The sequence below is a fragment of the Microcaecilia unicolor genome, chromosome 1 (genome assembly GCF_901765095.1).
Source record: "Microcaecilia unicolor chromosome 1, aMicUni1.1, whole genome shotgun sequence".
NCBI classification, from domain to species: domain Eukaryota; kingdom Metazoa; phylum Chordata; class Amphibia; order Gymnophiona; family Siphonopidae; genus Microcaecilia; species Microcaecilia unicolor.
Window position 1 is genome coordinate 593,704,623 of NC_044031.1, and position 16,963 is coordinate 593,721,585.

Consider the following 16,963-nt stretch of genomic DNA (forward strand, 5'->3'; position numbering starts at 1 on the left):
CTATCGATGGAGTTCCCCAAACTCGAAAGATCTTTTTGGCAATAGTCATGTTCAAGGACCACTCGTGAGGCCGCATAACTCTGCTCAGCCTGTCGGCCAGACCATTGTTTACACCGGCTAGATAAGTGGCTTGGAGAAACATTCCGTTTTGATAGGCCCATAGCCACATCTGCACGGCCTCCTGGCACAGAGGACGGGATCCGGTACCCCCTTGCTTGTTGGTGTAATACATTGCCACTTGATTGTCTGTCTGAATGAGAACAATTTTGTTGGCTAGCCGATCTCTGAATGCCTTCAGAGCGTTCCAGATCGCTCGCAATTCCAGGAGGTTGATCTGGAGATGCTTCTCCTGAAGAGACCAAGCTCCTTGAGTGTGAAGCCCATCTACATGCGCTCCCCACCCGAGGAGGGATGCATCCGTCGTCAGCACTTTTTGAGGCTGAGGAATTTGGAATGGGCGTCCCAAGACCAGATTGGATCGAATGGTCCACCAACTGAGGGAATTTCGAAAATTGGTGGACAGCCGGACAACATCCTCTAGATTCCCTGTGGCTTGAAACCACTGAGAAGCTAGGGTCCATTGAGCCGATCTCATGTGTAGACGTGCCATGGGTGTCACATGAACTGTGGAGGCCATGTGGCCAAGCAATCTCAACATCTGCCGAGCTGTGATCTGCTGAGATGCTTGCACTTTGGAAACCAGAGACAGAAGTCTGTCTGCCCTGGGTCCTGGGAGATAAGCACAAGCTGTCTGTGTGCACAACAGAGCTCCTATGAATTCCAATTTTTGCACAGGGACGAGATGGGACTTGGGGTAATTGATGACAAAGCCCAGCATCTCTAGCACCTGAATAGTCATCCGCATAGACTGTAAAGTTTCTTGCGGGGAGGTGTTCTTCACCAGCCAATCGTCCAGATAAGGGAACACATGCACTCCCAGTCTGCGTAGCGACGCTGCCACAACTGCCAGGCACTTTGTAAAAACCCTGGGTGCAGACGCCAAGCCAAAAGGCAAAACACAGTACTGAAAATGCTGTGTTCCCAGCCGAAACCGAAGATACTTCCTGTGGGCTGGAAGTATCGGGATGTGAGTGTAAGCATCCTTCAAGTCCAGAGAGCATAGCCAATCGTTTTTCTGAATCATGGGAAGAAGAGTGCCCAGGGAAAGCATCCTGAACTTTTCTTTGACCAGATATTTGTTCAGGGCCCTTAGGTCTAGGATGGGACGCATCCCCCCTGTTTTCTTTTCCACAAGGAAATACCTGGAATAGAATCCCAGCCCTTCTTGCCCTGGTGGTACGGGCTCGACCGCATTGGTGCTGAGAAGGGCGGAGAGTTCCTCTGCAAGTATCTGCTTGTGGTAGGAGCTGAAAGACTGAGCTCCTGGTGGGCAATTTGGGGGTTTGGAAATCAAATTGAGGGTGTACCCGCACCGGACTATTTGAAGAACCCACTGGTCGGAGGTTATGAGAGGCCACCTTTGGTGAAAAAATTTTAACCTCCCCCCGATCGGCAGGTCGTTCGGCACAGGTACTTTGACTTCGGCTATGCTCTGCTGGAGCCAGTCAAAAACCCGTCCCTGGTTTTTGCTGGGGAGCTGCAGGGGGCTGCTTCGGTGCCCGCTGCTGACGAGAGCGAGCGGGCTGGGGTCGAGCCTGAACCGGCTGACGGGAATAAGGAGTGTACCTACGATTTCTAGAAGCGTAGGGAGCACTTCTCTTTCCCTTAAAAAACTTCCTAGCAGTGGAAGTGGTTGCAGAAGGCGCCCGGCGGGAGAGAGAATCCATAGCGTTGTCACGCTGGTAGAGATGATTAATCATCTCTTCAACCTTCTCTCCAAAAAGGTGATCCCCCCGGCATGGGATATCTGCTATTTTCCGCTGAGTTCTTTCCTCCAGGTTAGAGGCACGCAGCCATGAGAGCCTGCGCATCGCTATACCTTGAGCGGAAAAGCGAGATGTCACATCGCAAGTGTCAAAAATGCCCCTGGACAGGAACTTGCGACACGCCTTCTGCTGCCTGATCACTTGGCGAAAGGGTTCAGCTTTCTCCTCAGGGAGTGTATCTACTAAACTCTCAAGTTGCCTCACAGAGTTCCGTAAATGCACACTCGTGAAGAGTTGGTAAGACTGGATTTTGGAAGCGAGCAGACCAGCCTGATACGCCTTCCTCCCAAAAGAGTCCAGAGTTGCATTTTCTCGCCCCGGGGGCGCCGAGGAGAAATTTCTGGAACTCTTGGCTCTTCTGAGGGCAGAATCCACCACCGCTGAATCATGAGGCAATTGGGTCTGCATGAGACTGGGTTCCCCGTGGATCCTATATTGGGACTCAGCTTTCTTAGGGACGGTTGGACTTGAAAAAGGGTTCTCCCAGTTCCTTAGCATAAGTTCCTTAAGAGTCTCATGAAAAGGAACTGTGGCAGAAGATGAAGGTGGAGATGGATAGTCCAGAACCTCAAGCATTTTGGCTCTGGGCTCGTCCACAATTTCCACGGGGAAGGGGATGGCCTCAGACATCTCCCGAACAAAAGATGAAAAAGACAAGCTCTCGGGAGGAGACAGCTGCCTTTGTGGCGAGGGAGTGGAGTCAGATGGAATGCCTTGAGAATCCTCGCCAGAGAACTCCCCATGCATTCCTTCATCATCCTCGGATGAGGTACCATCAGATGGGGCTAAAAGCTCAGACAGAGCCGCCCGAATCTGAGCCCGTCTCGACAAAGAGGCTTGATGGCCTCTATGATGGTGCTGAGAAGTTGATGGTCCCTGAGGCTCCGGGGAAGCTTCCTGCTCCGATGCCTCGGGAGAGTCAACTTGGGAGGTCAAAGGCACCGGCACCGGAGACGGCACCGGTGAGACAGACCTCACCACAGGCTGAAGGCCTGATGCAGGAACATCCGGCATCGGCAATGTCGACACCTTCGACGCCGTCGGCACCGGTGCCTCTGAAAGCATCGACACCGGCCCCGTCGACGCCGTCGGCACCGACAACCTCGATGCCGACTGCCACTGCTGCATCATGTTCAAGAAAAAAGGGAACATGGCCTGCATACTCTCATCCAGAGCTGGAGTCGGAAAAGGCTGCGGGGTCGGTTGAGGTGCCAGAGGCAAAGTCTGCTGAGGTTGGGGAGTGGGGACTCGGCTGCCAGCGACCCCACGCGTCGGAACCTCAGTAATAGAGGGAGAGCGATCCTCTCGGCACCGACGCTTCTCGGGTATCGAGTGCATCGATGACCCGGAGCTCCCGGTGCCGTGTCTCGAAGGAGATCGACGACGATGCTTCTTGGCCTTCGCCCGACGCATGTCATCGAGACTCCTCGGCACCGGAGAGGAGGACGTGGAATCCACACGTCTCCTCGGGGCCGGGTCCGACGCAGGACGGTCCCGGGGGGCCTGCACAGCAGGAGGCGCCGAGGCGGGTGGAGACCCACTCGATGCATCACTGCTCCCAGCGTGCATGGGTCTAAAGGCAGCCTGTCCCCTGTCTCCCGGTGCCGACGCCTCCTTCGACGTCGACTTCGACGACGTCGGCCTCGAAGACATCATCTTCGACGGCACCGACTTCACCGGCACCGACTTGCCCGGCGCCGGTTTGGAGGGCGCCGACTTAGACGACGTCGATGGCGCCGACGTCGACGGCGCCGATGCCGAAGCACCGGGCCCAAAAATCTTCTCTCTCTGGGCGTCTCGAGAGAGCAGTGTCCGCTTCTTCATGGCGAGACACAATTTACAACTCTCCGAGCGGTGGTCCGGCCCAAGGCACTGAATACACCACGAGTGTGTATCAGTGCCAGAGATGGCCCGATGGCAGCGGGCACAAGGCTTGAAGCCGCTGGGCGTCTTCGTTGACATCTCGGGAAAAATTGTCCCTGCCAAATCAAAAGACGCGATTGTGTCTAGAAAAATAATGACACAGAAAAACAAAAGAAAAAGACGGGAAAAAATACCCGACCGAGCGATTTAAATAAAATCGCAGACTAAAATAAAGGAAACTTAATAAACTAAAACAATCTAAGATAACAAAAAAAGGATACTTCGCTTTTTTCTTCTTTCTTCACCTCCGGGCACAGGAGGAACACGAAGACGAGATCGTCGAGCTCCGTGTCACCTCAGACGCGGAGAAGAAAAAACTGAGGAATGTGCCCGCGCGGCGGGCGGGAAAGTGGACGCGCGCATGCGCACTGCATCCGCCCGCGCGACGGGGACATTTTAGACTTTGTCATGGACTTTGCTGGAAAGTCCTCCGGGCCGACGTGACGTCACCCATCAGTGAGAATATTGGCCTGCTTGTCTTTGGAGAACCGGCAGCACCAGCGGGGGACTGAGTCAGTGCTTGCAGCGGGCAGGCAAGACTGCCTGCCCCGAAGAATTAAAGGAGTCAGATCGGTGACGGGAGGGAGGAGAATTCTATTAACAACTCGGGAGGGGGTGGCAGGGGAGAGAACTAGGGAGTCGCTGGGCATGGGTGGATCATGGAGGGGAGAGAAGGGTCGTCGCTGGGTTTGGGTGGATGGAGGGCAGGGGAGAGGAGGGTCACTGCTGGATTGGGTGGATGGAGGGCGGGGAAAGGAGGGTCACTGAGTATGGGTGCATGCAGGGCAGGGGAGAGAAGGGTCGCTGGGTATATAGGTGCATGCAGGGCAGGGGAGAGGAGGGTCACTGGGCATGGGTGGATGGAGGGCAGGGGAGAGGAGGGTCACTGGGTATGAGTGCACGGAGGGCAGGGGAGGGTCGCTGGACATGGGTGGATGGAGGGCAGGGGAGAGGAGGGTCGCTGGACATGGATGGAGGGGAGGGAAGAGTGAGAAAGGAGATGACATTAGGGAAAAGGAAGAGAGGAGAAAAACTGCATATGGATGAAGAAAATAGGCAGAAGTTGAGGACCAGAAATGAAGAAGAAAGGAAAGAAATAAATGGAAAGGAAGCCCTGGAAACGGAGTTAAGAGGACAGATAGCAGAAGAATCGGATACTGGGCCAGCATGATCAGAAAAACAGTCACCAGACAACAAAGGTAGAAAAAAAATCATTTTATTTTCATTATAGTGTTTGGAATATGTTCACTTTGAGAATCGGGTGCTCAACATTAAAAGTTTACCAGCACACCACTGGCCTAGAGGCTCTAAGGGGCCCAAAGGCTCTGCCCGGTTGCCCGCCGCCGCACACTACAACCCCTAGTTGTCTAGTGGCCATTGCCGCTATTCTCCATGGTTGCACCACTGTGTTTACAAAATGGCTGCCAAGACCCCCGCGGTAGTCTCGGCAGCCATTTTGTAAATACAGAACCATGCCAGGCAGAGTAGAGGCAGTGGGTGGGCAGGAAAAAGGGGATTTATTTCCTGCCCCTCTTTCCTGCCCCTGAAGAAGCCACAGCCACTAGATCACCAGGGCCCTTCAAGGTGGAGGGGAGGGGCAACAGCGGCAACACGGTGGGAGGGATACAGCATGGCGGGGATGAGTGCACTGGTGCCAGTGGCAGCAGCATGACGGGGGGCAGCAGCAGCATGGCAGGGGGCGGCAACAGCATGTTGGGGGGCCCAGAATAGTCTCAGTGCCCAGGGGCCCAGAGTACTCTGTCCGCCCCTGATTTGGATAGTGTGGTGTATAAAGATTTTAAATAAATAAATTCATGTGAATAAGTTAGTGTACACAAAATTATGCAGGCAACTTTGGCTGGATAACTCTGGTTGGGTATTCAGGAGATAACATATTCAGACTAGTAAAACATGCCCGTTTCAGGCGCAAATGAAACGGGCGCTAGCAAGGTTTTCTTCCCGAACCCCCCCCCTCCCTGCTCACCCCCCTCCCCCGCTCACCCCTTCGGCATTGTGAAGGCACTGACCGCCATTGTTGCGGACCTCGTCAACGCACGCCAACGCCACCTTCAATGTGCTGAGTCGTTGGTTATGAAGCCACTGACGCCATTGCTCCGCCCTCAACGTCATCACGTTTGACGTGAGGGCGGGGCCCCAACACAGTGATTTCGGTGGCTTCACCACCACAAACTCTTCGAACCGGAAGGAAGTGCCTGGAGGAACTGACAGTGACGTCAGTATCCTCAGAACGTTGAGGGTGAGTTTTATTATATAGGATAAGGTCTGCTGAATGTCCAGACAGCTTACCTGTTTGTTGGGTTTCTGAATATGAGATAGTGGAATTAGAAAAGGTGCAGAGAAGGGTGACAAAAATATTAGAGGGGATGGGACGACTTCCCTATGAGGAAAGGCTAAAGCGGCTAGGGATCTTCAGCTTGGAGAAAAGGCAGCTAAGGGGAGATATGATAGAGGTTTATAAAATAATGAGTGGAGTTGAATGGGTAGACGTGAAGTGTCTGTTTACGCTTTCCAAAAATACTAGGGCTGGGGGGGGGGCATGTGATGAAGCTACAAAGTAGTACATTTAAAATGAATCGGAGAAAATGTTTCTTCACTCAATGTGTAATTCAACTCTGGAATTCGTTGCCATAAAATGTGGTAAAGGTGGTTAGTTTAGCAGAGTTTAAAAAAGGATTGGACAGCTTCCTAAAGAAAAAGTCCATAGACCATTATTAAATTGGACTTGGGGAAAATCCACTATTTCTGGGATAAGCAGCATAAAATGTTTTGTACTTTTTTGGGATCTTGCCAGGTATTTGTGACCTGGATTGGCCACTGTTGGAAACAGGATACTGGGCTTGATGGACCTTTGGTTTGTCCCAATATGGCAATATTTATGTACTTATGTACTTGTGATCTCTCTCCAGTCTAGACTTCCATGTATACTGTACACCTTGGTTCTATGGCATTGCAGTGAGAGTTTTTCCGTTTTTCCCTTGGCATCCCTTCTCAAGAGTTTTCTTATTTTTTAATCTCTGTTTCACAGTCCCTTATCTGCATTTCATTTTTTACTGCCATACCTGAATATAATCTTATCACCTTGTTTTATCATAATAGCTATTCTTTCTTCTGCTCCTGTCTTTGCTATCCTGATGACTTTCCCGCTCCTCTCAGCATTTCCAACAAATTCTTCCTGTCTTCTAAGATCCATTACATCACTCTTTATGTCTCCAGTTCCACAGGAGGACATGGACAGCTAGTTGGAAATGAAAACCACAATGTATTAATTGTAAGTTAACATCAATTCCTTTCCTCATGCCCTGATGCTCAGAAGCAAATGGCACTAGAGGACATTAGCGCCAAACTAGCGCCTGAATTAATGAGCGCAGAATGCTCAGATACTCTAATGCGGGAAACAATGAGCATGCCAAAGATTAGAGCAAATAGCATGCTAATGTAGTAAAATGCATGTTAATGAGCTCATTTCCTATTCCCTCCCAATGCTCAGAGAACAGCGCACATAAGAAAGCCACCTTACCACTATAATAAAAAAACGCCAGCTTGAAGCAGGCATTAGGGAGTTTGAAGAGCGGATTTATCATGATTTTCTCTAAAATCTGCCGATTTTTATATAATTTAGAAGCAGAAGGAAGCCCCTATGCACTGGTAGCGAGAGACGAATGTACACAAGTCTGAACACATGTCACATACTCAGGGGAAGTGAGCTCTTGGACCATAGTAGGGTACCGAGACACTCAGGCTAGGCACAGAACTAGGCAAAGTACTAGGCAAGGCTTGGCAGAAGACAAGGCAGGCAGGACTCAGTGGCGTACATAGGGTATTTGACACCCAGGGCCGATCATTTTTTAACATCCCCCTCCACAATCCAGTACCAGGCATACTGAGAATTAATACAAAACACAACAAATGTCACTCAAGACCTACAGAAAAATTCTACCATACATAAGTAATAAGTTCTATGAGTCACACAACAAGGGTGTACCTAGGAAAAGGCAGCATCTTAAACATTGCGGTGAGTACTAGAACATCAATATACGTATTGTAAAACTAAACCAGTTGATCCTGCACAGTCAATGCCAATAGAAAACCATGTCATTTTCACAGACACAGAACACAGATACACCCTAATCCAGTATAGAATAAGTTAAAATAGAAATATGTATACTAAATTAAACTGAACTCCCAATAAACTGGACTCTGCATACAATGCAAAACCACAGAAACAGAAGCAGTGATAGCGATATATGCCCCCTAGTACTGTGCAAAATGTAAAGATAGCAGCTCGCCTCAGCGTTCCCTTCCCTCTCACTGTTCCGCCCTCCTTTGACGTCATTTCATCTTTACGCGAGGGCGGGACAGTGAGAGGGAAGGGAACACTGGAGGCTTGCTGATGTCAGGATGTTATGAACCCAGCCAGCCAGCCATAGAACGTTGAGGTATAAATTATTATATAGATCATTCTATTGTGATCTGCTATGTGGTCCTTGGATATAAGGCAATCAAATTTTAATAAACATAAAAAATTATGTTCTTTACTGCATATAAATTTGTCTGTTCAGCAAGTGAAATCGCCTCTTTTTACTTAAAATCTGTGATCGTGTTCATGGTAAGCTTTGTCTTGTGATGTGTACATTTACTGCTTTGTCACCCTCCTGTCTCCATGCATATCTCCCTGTCCCTCATCCACCAGACTCTTCCTGTCTCTCATCTATCCACCCCCATCCTGTTAGACTGTCACTGGAATGCTTTGATTCACTTATATATACTGTCTTCTACCAACATTTGCTTATTTCCAATCTGACGAAGAAGGGCAACCTTCGAAAGCTAATCAAGAAATGTATTAAGTTATGTCCAATAAAAAAGGTATAATCTTATTTTCTTTTCCATGTTTTATTTTGTTTGATTTCTATTGATTACCTTGAAAAGTGGACTAACAGGGCTACCACACCTCTCTACTCTCATGGTAAGCAGGGAAACTGCGATGGGAAGGCAAATGTTCCTACAAAAAAAAAAAAGCACAGATGTGGCAATGGAGATTTTGAGATTATGTAGGTAAAGTCAGCAAACAGGACAGGAGGAAACAGAGATGACAGACAAAACGACAGCCTTTAGAAATAGCAAAAAAAAAAAAAAAAGCAATTATTATTCAAACTAAAATTAGGAGTTTGCTGCACAGAAACACAGGAATGCACACATACACACACAATACAACATGAGCCATAAATGGAGACTTTATTCTGTGCCAAGATGCACCCAGGGGTTCATAAGATTATCAGGATGGTGTCTCTTCTTTTTTTCAAAATTACAATTATTTTGGTTGTAATTCTTCTGAAATACAGAACTTCTTCTTTTGTTGTCTGCTTAGAATCTTAATTGAATTTGGTGGATTATAAAAACCGGATAGTATAGTATAGTATTTTGTGTTGATAGAGGGTGATTAGTGCTACTTGGTGCATTTCTTTTTGAAATATGGCAAAGCACAGAAAATGGTGGTTTCACATAAGCTTGACACCAGTAGGAGAAGTAAGAACAATTTTACAGTGACATAGTCAGAAACTACACCTCCCTGGCATAGTGCAGGAATTTACACACACTTCTTCTGTATCCTGTAACGTCCCCATAGAATACTCTGGATGAGAGAGTTACAAAATAATAAGGCAAAGAAATCTGGAGGCAGCTGTCCAGGAATGCAAATGTTAGAGAATGCTTTAATTTCCACATTCAGTGGTGCTCCCTCAGTGATACTCAACAGTATCCTGGCCTCGCATTTCAGTTTCAGGACACAGGTTTTCCCGTTGCTTCCTTGCTAACAGTTCTGTTTCCTACCGGATACTCAAAGGTACCGAAGATGACAGAGGAATTTTTAGTATAATGGTAGATTAATGGAAGGGGAAGTTCATGTTAAGATTACAGGACAATGCTGAGAAAACACAAGCATGTGTTTGGTTACAAAACCACACCTAGACTGAATGTTGTGCCGACTAATGAGGCACTAATGCCCTGATGCTCAGAACTCGATGCAGTAAGCCAACGGTGCTGAAAACATTCCGCTGGAACTACAATGCTTAAAGGAAATGGTATGCAAATTATATGCATGCTGTTAAAACAAAATCAAAGAGGGGGGATGTGCTTGGCGCATGCACAGAAAAGTTAGCACGGTAAGTGCAGCTCCTGTGTGCATGAGCCAGGCAAACCCAAATGTGAAGCACACATTGGTGTCTATTTTCTGTGCATTTAAATATAAGCTTTTCAATTCTTTTTACTTGGAAATCTTATATTTAAATGCAGGACACGTGCCAATGTGTGCTTTCACTTTCAGGTTTGCTGTCACAGCTCCACCGTGCTTGCCCCCCCTGGTTCACTGTTTTTCTATGGTTGAGCAGGTCCCATGATGCTCCTTGGAGCAGCAACCTGCCTTTCTCCTGCTGCTGCTGCATGCCGGTGGATGCCATGCCAGCCTCCTAGGTTGCGCTCGTGCTTGTCAGGCCCAGCTTTAAAAGACCTACTATGAGGAGCCCAGGATGCCTTCCAAAGACATCATTTCCTGTTTGGGGGTTTTCGTAATAGGTCTTCAGCAGCTGTGCCTTGCCTCGTGTGTCTCACATTCACGCCTTACCTGCCTTTGTCCAATTCCTGTTTTGCCTTGCCTGTTTCCAGACCTACCTTTCAGCTGCCTCCAAGTTCCTGCCTTGTCTTGTATGTCTTTAAGCCATGCCTTGTCTTCAAGTTCCAGCCCAGTCTTGTCTCCAGCTCCCATCCTGCCGAGTCTTCAGATTTAGTCCTGCTATGTCTCCAGCTTCAGGCCTGCTGTATCTCTTGTTTCAGTTCTCCTTTGTCCTGTCTTGCCTTGTTTGGACCCAGTTCTTACCCTGCCTTACTTTGTCTGGATCCAGTTCTAGCCTTGTTTGCCCTGTCCTGTTTTGCCTTGTCTGTCTCTGGGTCCAGTTCTTGCTCTGTCTACCTTGTGCAGTTCCAGCCTTGTCTGTCTTGTTTTGCCTAGCATGGTCAGCCTTGCCTTGCCTAGCCCTACCTGTCTTGTTTACCTTGTCCTTTCTAGCCTTGTCTTGTCTGCTTTGTCTTGCCTAGCCTTGTATTCAGCCAAGTCCCGCCTGCCTTCTCTCCAGTTCAAGACCTGCCAGTGATGTACCAAGGGTGGGGCGGTGGGGGCAGCCTGCCCCAGGTGCAAATCTAAAATGGGTGCTCCATTACTGCTGCTCCAGTCTATTTCATTCCATGGCTCACACTTTTCATCCTGCTAGGCCACAGGTGTTGCTTCCTCTCTGGCTGGTCCTCCTGCGCCTTCTTCCAGCCTCCACCCCCGCTGCTGCTGCTGCTTCTGCTCCCACACACTAGCAGTGGTGGCAGTGGTGTAAAACAAGGAAATCAAGATCACAGGGTCTACACTACCCTCGTGACTGCTGATCCCACCCTTTTGATGTCACTTCCAGTTCTGGAGCAGAGCCAGCAGCCACAGTTAGGTAAGACCCTGTAAACTTGATATTTTTGGCCTTTATTTTTTGCTACTGCTGCTGCTAGTTTGGAGCAGGAGCAGCAGCATGGGGGGATGGATCAGGTAAAAAAAAAAGAGGGGGCACTGGATGAATGAGAGAGACATGGAAGGGGGAGAGGGCAGACAGTGGATGAAAGAAGGGACAGAGAGAGAGTGGGCAGATGGTGGATGGAAGGGGCAGAGACAGAAACGGCATATGCTGTATGGAAGGAGAGAGAGGGCAGACAGTGGTTGGAAGGGGCAGAGAGAGAGGGTAGACCCTGGATGTTAGGGGCAGAGAGAGGGCAGACACTGGATAGAAGGGGCAGAGAGATGGGGGGGGGGGGGGGGGAAGACCCTGGATGGAAGGGGCAGAGAGAGGGAGAGAGAGAACAGCTGGTGGGTGGAAGGGGCATAGAGAGAGAGAGAGAGAACAGCTGGTGAGTGGAAGAGGCAGAGAGAGAGAGAGAGGGCAGACAGTGGCTGGAAGGGGCAGAGATGGGGCAGACCCTGGATGGAAGGGAGAGAGACAGCAGACAATGGATGGAAGGGCAGAGGGATAGAGAGGGCAAACAATGGATGGCAGAGACATAGAGGGCAGACAGTGGATGGAAGGGGCAGAGAGAGAGTGGGCAGACGGTGGATGGAAGGGGCAGAGAGAGAGGGTAGACCCTGGATGTTAGGGGCAGAGAGAGGGCAGACACTGGATAGAAGGGGCAGAGAGATGGGGGGGGGGAAGACCCTGGATGTTAGGGGCAGAGAGAGGGCAGACACTGGATAGAAGGGGCAGAGAGATGGGGGGGGGGAAGACCCTGGATGGAAGGGGCAGAGAGAGGGAGAGAGAGAACAGCTGGTGGGTGGAAGGGGCATAGAGAGAGAGAGAGAGAACAGCTGGTGAGTGGAAGAGGCAGAGAGAGAGAGAGAGGGCAGACAGTGGCTGGAAGGGGCAGAGATGGGGCAGACCCTGGATGGAAGGGAGAGAGACAGCAGACAATGGATGGAAGGGCAGAGGGATAGAGAGGGCAAACAATGGATGGAAGGGACATAGAGGGCAGACAGTGGATGGAAGGGGCAGAGAGAAAGAGATAGAGAGAGGGCATATGCTGGATGGAAGGAAATAGAGAGGGCAGACACTAGATGGAAGGGAGAGAGTGAAGAGAAGATGAGGAAAACAAAAACCAGAGACAACAAAGGTAGATAAAAGATTTTTTTTGTGCTTTTTATTGCATTAGGATAAAGTAGTATTGTAGCTGTGTTGATAAATGATTATAAGCAGAAAATGGAATAATGTAATCTTTTTATTGGACTAATTTTAATACATTTTGACTAACTTTTGGAGACCAAAATCCCCTTCCCAGGTCAGGACAAGATACTGTAACAGCAAGAGTAGATTAGTCCAGGGGAAATGCTTTGGTGAAGAAAAATCTTCAAGGCCTATTTGAGGTGCCTTTTTACAAAAGGGTTGGCATGCAGCAACAGGCTTGCCGTATACCAATCTGGTGCCTGGTGGTAATTCCCATCCCCAGCATGCACCATTTCCGGCACTACAAAAATATTTCTATTTTTGTAGTGCCGGTGCTTACCTGGTGGTAACTGCTGCCTGGTTACTGCCGGGTTAGCATGGGATCCCTTACCGCCACCTCAATAAGTGGCGGTAAATGCTTCCCTTGAAATGGCCACACGGCAAGTGGCTCACTTACTGCACGGCCTTTTCTTTTCCATCAAAAAAGACAGTCTTTTACCCGCTGCGTTAAATGGAGCCTCAGAGCATCAAAAACACATGCTGGTGTTAGCACAGGCTCTCTTTTACCGCAGCTTGGTAAAAAGACCCTGAATTCTTTAAAGGAGGTCTCCAATGAAATAAGGGTAAGTTGATTCCGTAGGGTAGGGGCCACAACCTTAAAACACGGGTTATGGGTTCACAGAAAGGAGATTATGGCATGATGAACGCAATAAGGGTCTCTTTTACTAAGCCACAGTAGCATTTTTAGCATGTGCTAATGATTGGCATAATGCTAGAGATGCCTATATATTCCTGTGGATGTTTCTAGCATTTAACGCATGACAATCATTAGCACACGATAAAAACGCTACCACCGCTTAGTAAAAGACCCCTTGAATGAGTGGGATGATAGGGAATGAGAGAACTACTAAGAAAAGATAGAACACCCATATAGAAAACTTGGCGTTAGGATCTTAAAAGGGATCCAGTATGAGATGGGGAGCCAATGCTCTTCTTGAAGCAGAGGGGTTACCATTTCCAAATATTTTCTTACCATAAAGCAGTTTTATGGTGGTATTTTGAATTAACTGTAGGCAATGTGTATAGGAAAGTTTAAAGTCTGAGAGCAAGGAGTTACAATAGTCTAGTCAGGAAAGTACTAAAGAGTGTATCAGTAGTCAAAGGGCTCTCATGTCAAGCAGAGGTTGGTCCCGTTCCAATGCTGTTTCTGTCAAGTCAAGTTCTTCCCGAGCCCCACAACACATAAAATCCCACACCAGCCAATAATGAAACATCTCCCTCTCCTCCAGCCCATACTCCTCCCAAAGTTCTTCAAAAGTGAGAAATTCCACCTCTTCACAAAATTGTCCCAGAGTACGCAAACCATTGGAGGGCCGTCTTTTATACACCGGGTCTCTGGGTCCAGAGAGAAATTTGGGGGCATACTAGAGAGTTATCTGGAGATAATAAGAGCGATCCGCAAAGAATTTCCTGCAAATCAAGTACCATGTAGTCAAGGGATGACTGACACCAAGTGGTACCCTTCAAATAATCTCTAGCAGATTGGTCTTTGGCAACCATACAATAGCCCAAAGCAGATAGGATCCCACCTATACCTGCTCCCAATGAAGCCACTTCTTGGAGGTAGTGGGGGTCCATTCCACTAAAATCCTTAGCTAAGCTAGTAGAGTAGCATATTAGGAACTTCCATTCCCCCCTTAGTAATTGGTTGAAAAAGCATTGATTGCCCCACCCATGGTGGATGCTTTCGCCAGTAAATGCAAGCATCAAACGATTAAGTCTTTCAAAACAACAACGGGTAATCAGGAGAGGGAGAGCTAAAAACAGATACAGAAGCTTTGGTAAAAGGATCATCTTTAGTGCTTGAATATGGCCCAGCCAAGATAGGGTTAAACCCTCCCATCTTCAGTTTCGGTATTCCTGACTCAAGGGGGACTTTCTGAACTCTGCAGTTTACAAAAGTATGGTGGTTTTTTTTTCTAACAGTGTGCTGCTTGGGGATTTTGAAAAGAAAAGTCTATAAACCATTACTAAGATGGACCTGGGAAAAACCGCTGCTTATTTCTAGGATAAGCAGTATAAAATCTGTTTTACTGTTTTGGAATCTTGCCAGGCACTTGTGACCTGAATTGGGCACTGTTGGAAACAGGATCCTGGGCTTGATGGGCCTTCAGTCTGTCCCAGTATGGCAATGTTTATGTTCTTATTCTGGAGCTACGTACACTTTATAATGCATTTTAGTTGGCTTGATTAAACAGAAAATAAAGCAAGGAGTGTTTAGATCTGTGACTGATTCTGCTCAGCTTTAGTACTGGGAAATTACGTGCACATTGCTCGGCAGTACTCAGATCTTTATTTTTTCTCCTTGCACAATGGGAAATGTCATTGTGGGTAAAATGGTGCAGTAGCCTTGTTAGTCCACGTTTAAAGGTAATACATAGAAATAAAACAAAAAAAAATTAAGGTGATACCTTTTATATAAAGGTATTATCTTGTTATCTTTTTTTTTTGTTTTAGTTTGATCTATTACCTATGTCATTTCAAATGAATGCACATTCCTTGTCATTTTCAAAATGTAACCACCTCAGTCAGAGCTTTTATCCTAAATGGAAACTAAGGACACACACTTCAGAATCTGCAGCTCATTCCACATTTGAGCACACAGCCCCTACTACTACTACTACTTAACATTTCTAGAGCACTACTAGGGTTAAGCAGCGCTGTACAAATTAACAAAGAAGGACGGGCCCTGCTCAAAGGAGCTTACAATCTAAAGCCCCTGGTATCAGGGTTCATGGGAAGGGACCAGCTATCACTGGGAGACCATTGGTCCCAAGGATCATTCATGTCTCTCACTCTCCACTCTAACATAATGCACAGTCCAGTCCAGTCCAGGTGTCTATTCTCAACCATAAGAGTTTACTGAAAATTCATATAATAACTGGTCAGGTGAAAAAGAGTTAAATAAAAGATATTCAGTGTAGAATATCAGAAGCCAGTGGTTCCCAGAGTCCATCACTAAGGTAAAGATTTGTGACATTTAGGAGTCCCAAACCTATCCAGCTTTCACAAGCAGGGCCTCTAAACGCTCTGGACACTATAAGGGCTTTATGGGAGACTTTAAAAAAAAATTTAATCTCCTTTATTTTTCGAAAACAACTCGAGTTACCTCCACACCGGATCTAGGTCTCAGACTCAGACAATTGTCCCTTTAGCTTTGGGACTCTTGCCTCCTGGTCTCAAGTTCTACGAAATTGTTTCAACTTTCCCCAACTCTTTTCAAAGGCTGAGATGCTCCTTTGCTCCTGTTTCTCTGGCCTCTTGTTTCTTACTCAGAGTTTGAGCCAAGATTGGTAGCGTTCACTGTTAACATCAGGCCCTATAAGGCACTGCCTTGTCGATTCAAGCAAATTCGTTCAGGTTGATTGGTATATGGTTTTTGTATCCTTCAAGAACAGCAAAAAAGTAGCGAGTTGAACATGACACTTCCAAGACACCGTGGAGGCGAGTAATAAAAATGCTTTATAAAAGAAAGTTAAAAAAGACTCAGCGCTTCTTGCTTAGCACCACTGCGGCTGACTTTTCCCCCAGTTTTATTTGTCTTTTTAAGCTTATGCTTGGCGCGTTTACCTGTCATTAGCCTTTTTAAAGGCTTGATTTGGCTGCCTTGCTTATGGTGCTCCATTCATTGGCTTACACAACAAACAGACTCCTGAAGCAGGCATGTTTCGCCGAAACACGGCTCTGTGTCGAGTCTTTTTAAACTTTCTTTTAATAAAGCATTTTTATTACTTGCCTCCACGGTGTCTTGGAAGTGTCATGTTGCTGTTCTTTTATTTTTATCCACGTAGCGGATCTAGTTTCTCCACTTTGTTGGTTTTTTGTATCCTTCAGACATGTCCTATAAATATGAAACACGTGCAGGAATCTCTATGTAGAAATGCAACAGCAGTGACAGGAAGAGTCCAGGGAAGGAAAAAAACGGAGATTTGAATCTACCTTGGCTGGCTGAGCCAAGTATGTTTGTTCAGGAGAACAAAAGGTGGCTGAATGAAAACTGTTTACTGTGAGGCCTTGAAATGAAACTTCTCTGCTTCTAGTAAGCTGAGGACATCATTCACAGTCCATCCTCTTGGAAAGATTATTGCTGTAAGGCTGCCAAACTCAGAGGGACCTTGGACTAGCAAGCCATCTACAAATGCTGATTCATCATTCTGGAACCATGCAGACACACTATAACTTGCATGACAGATTTTTCAGATAGTTGTTTGGTCCTGGATTCAAAAATATCTTATTCACCCCCATCCCATCACCAATACATCTACGTGTCCTCATTCCCTGCTTCTTTTGGTCTGATTCTCAGTACCGCTCTCATCCCACTTTATCTCCAGAGGGGTTTAC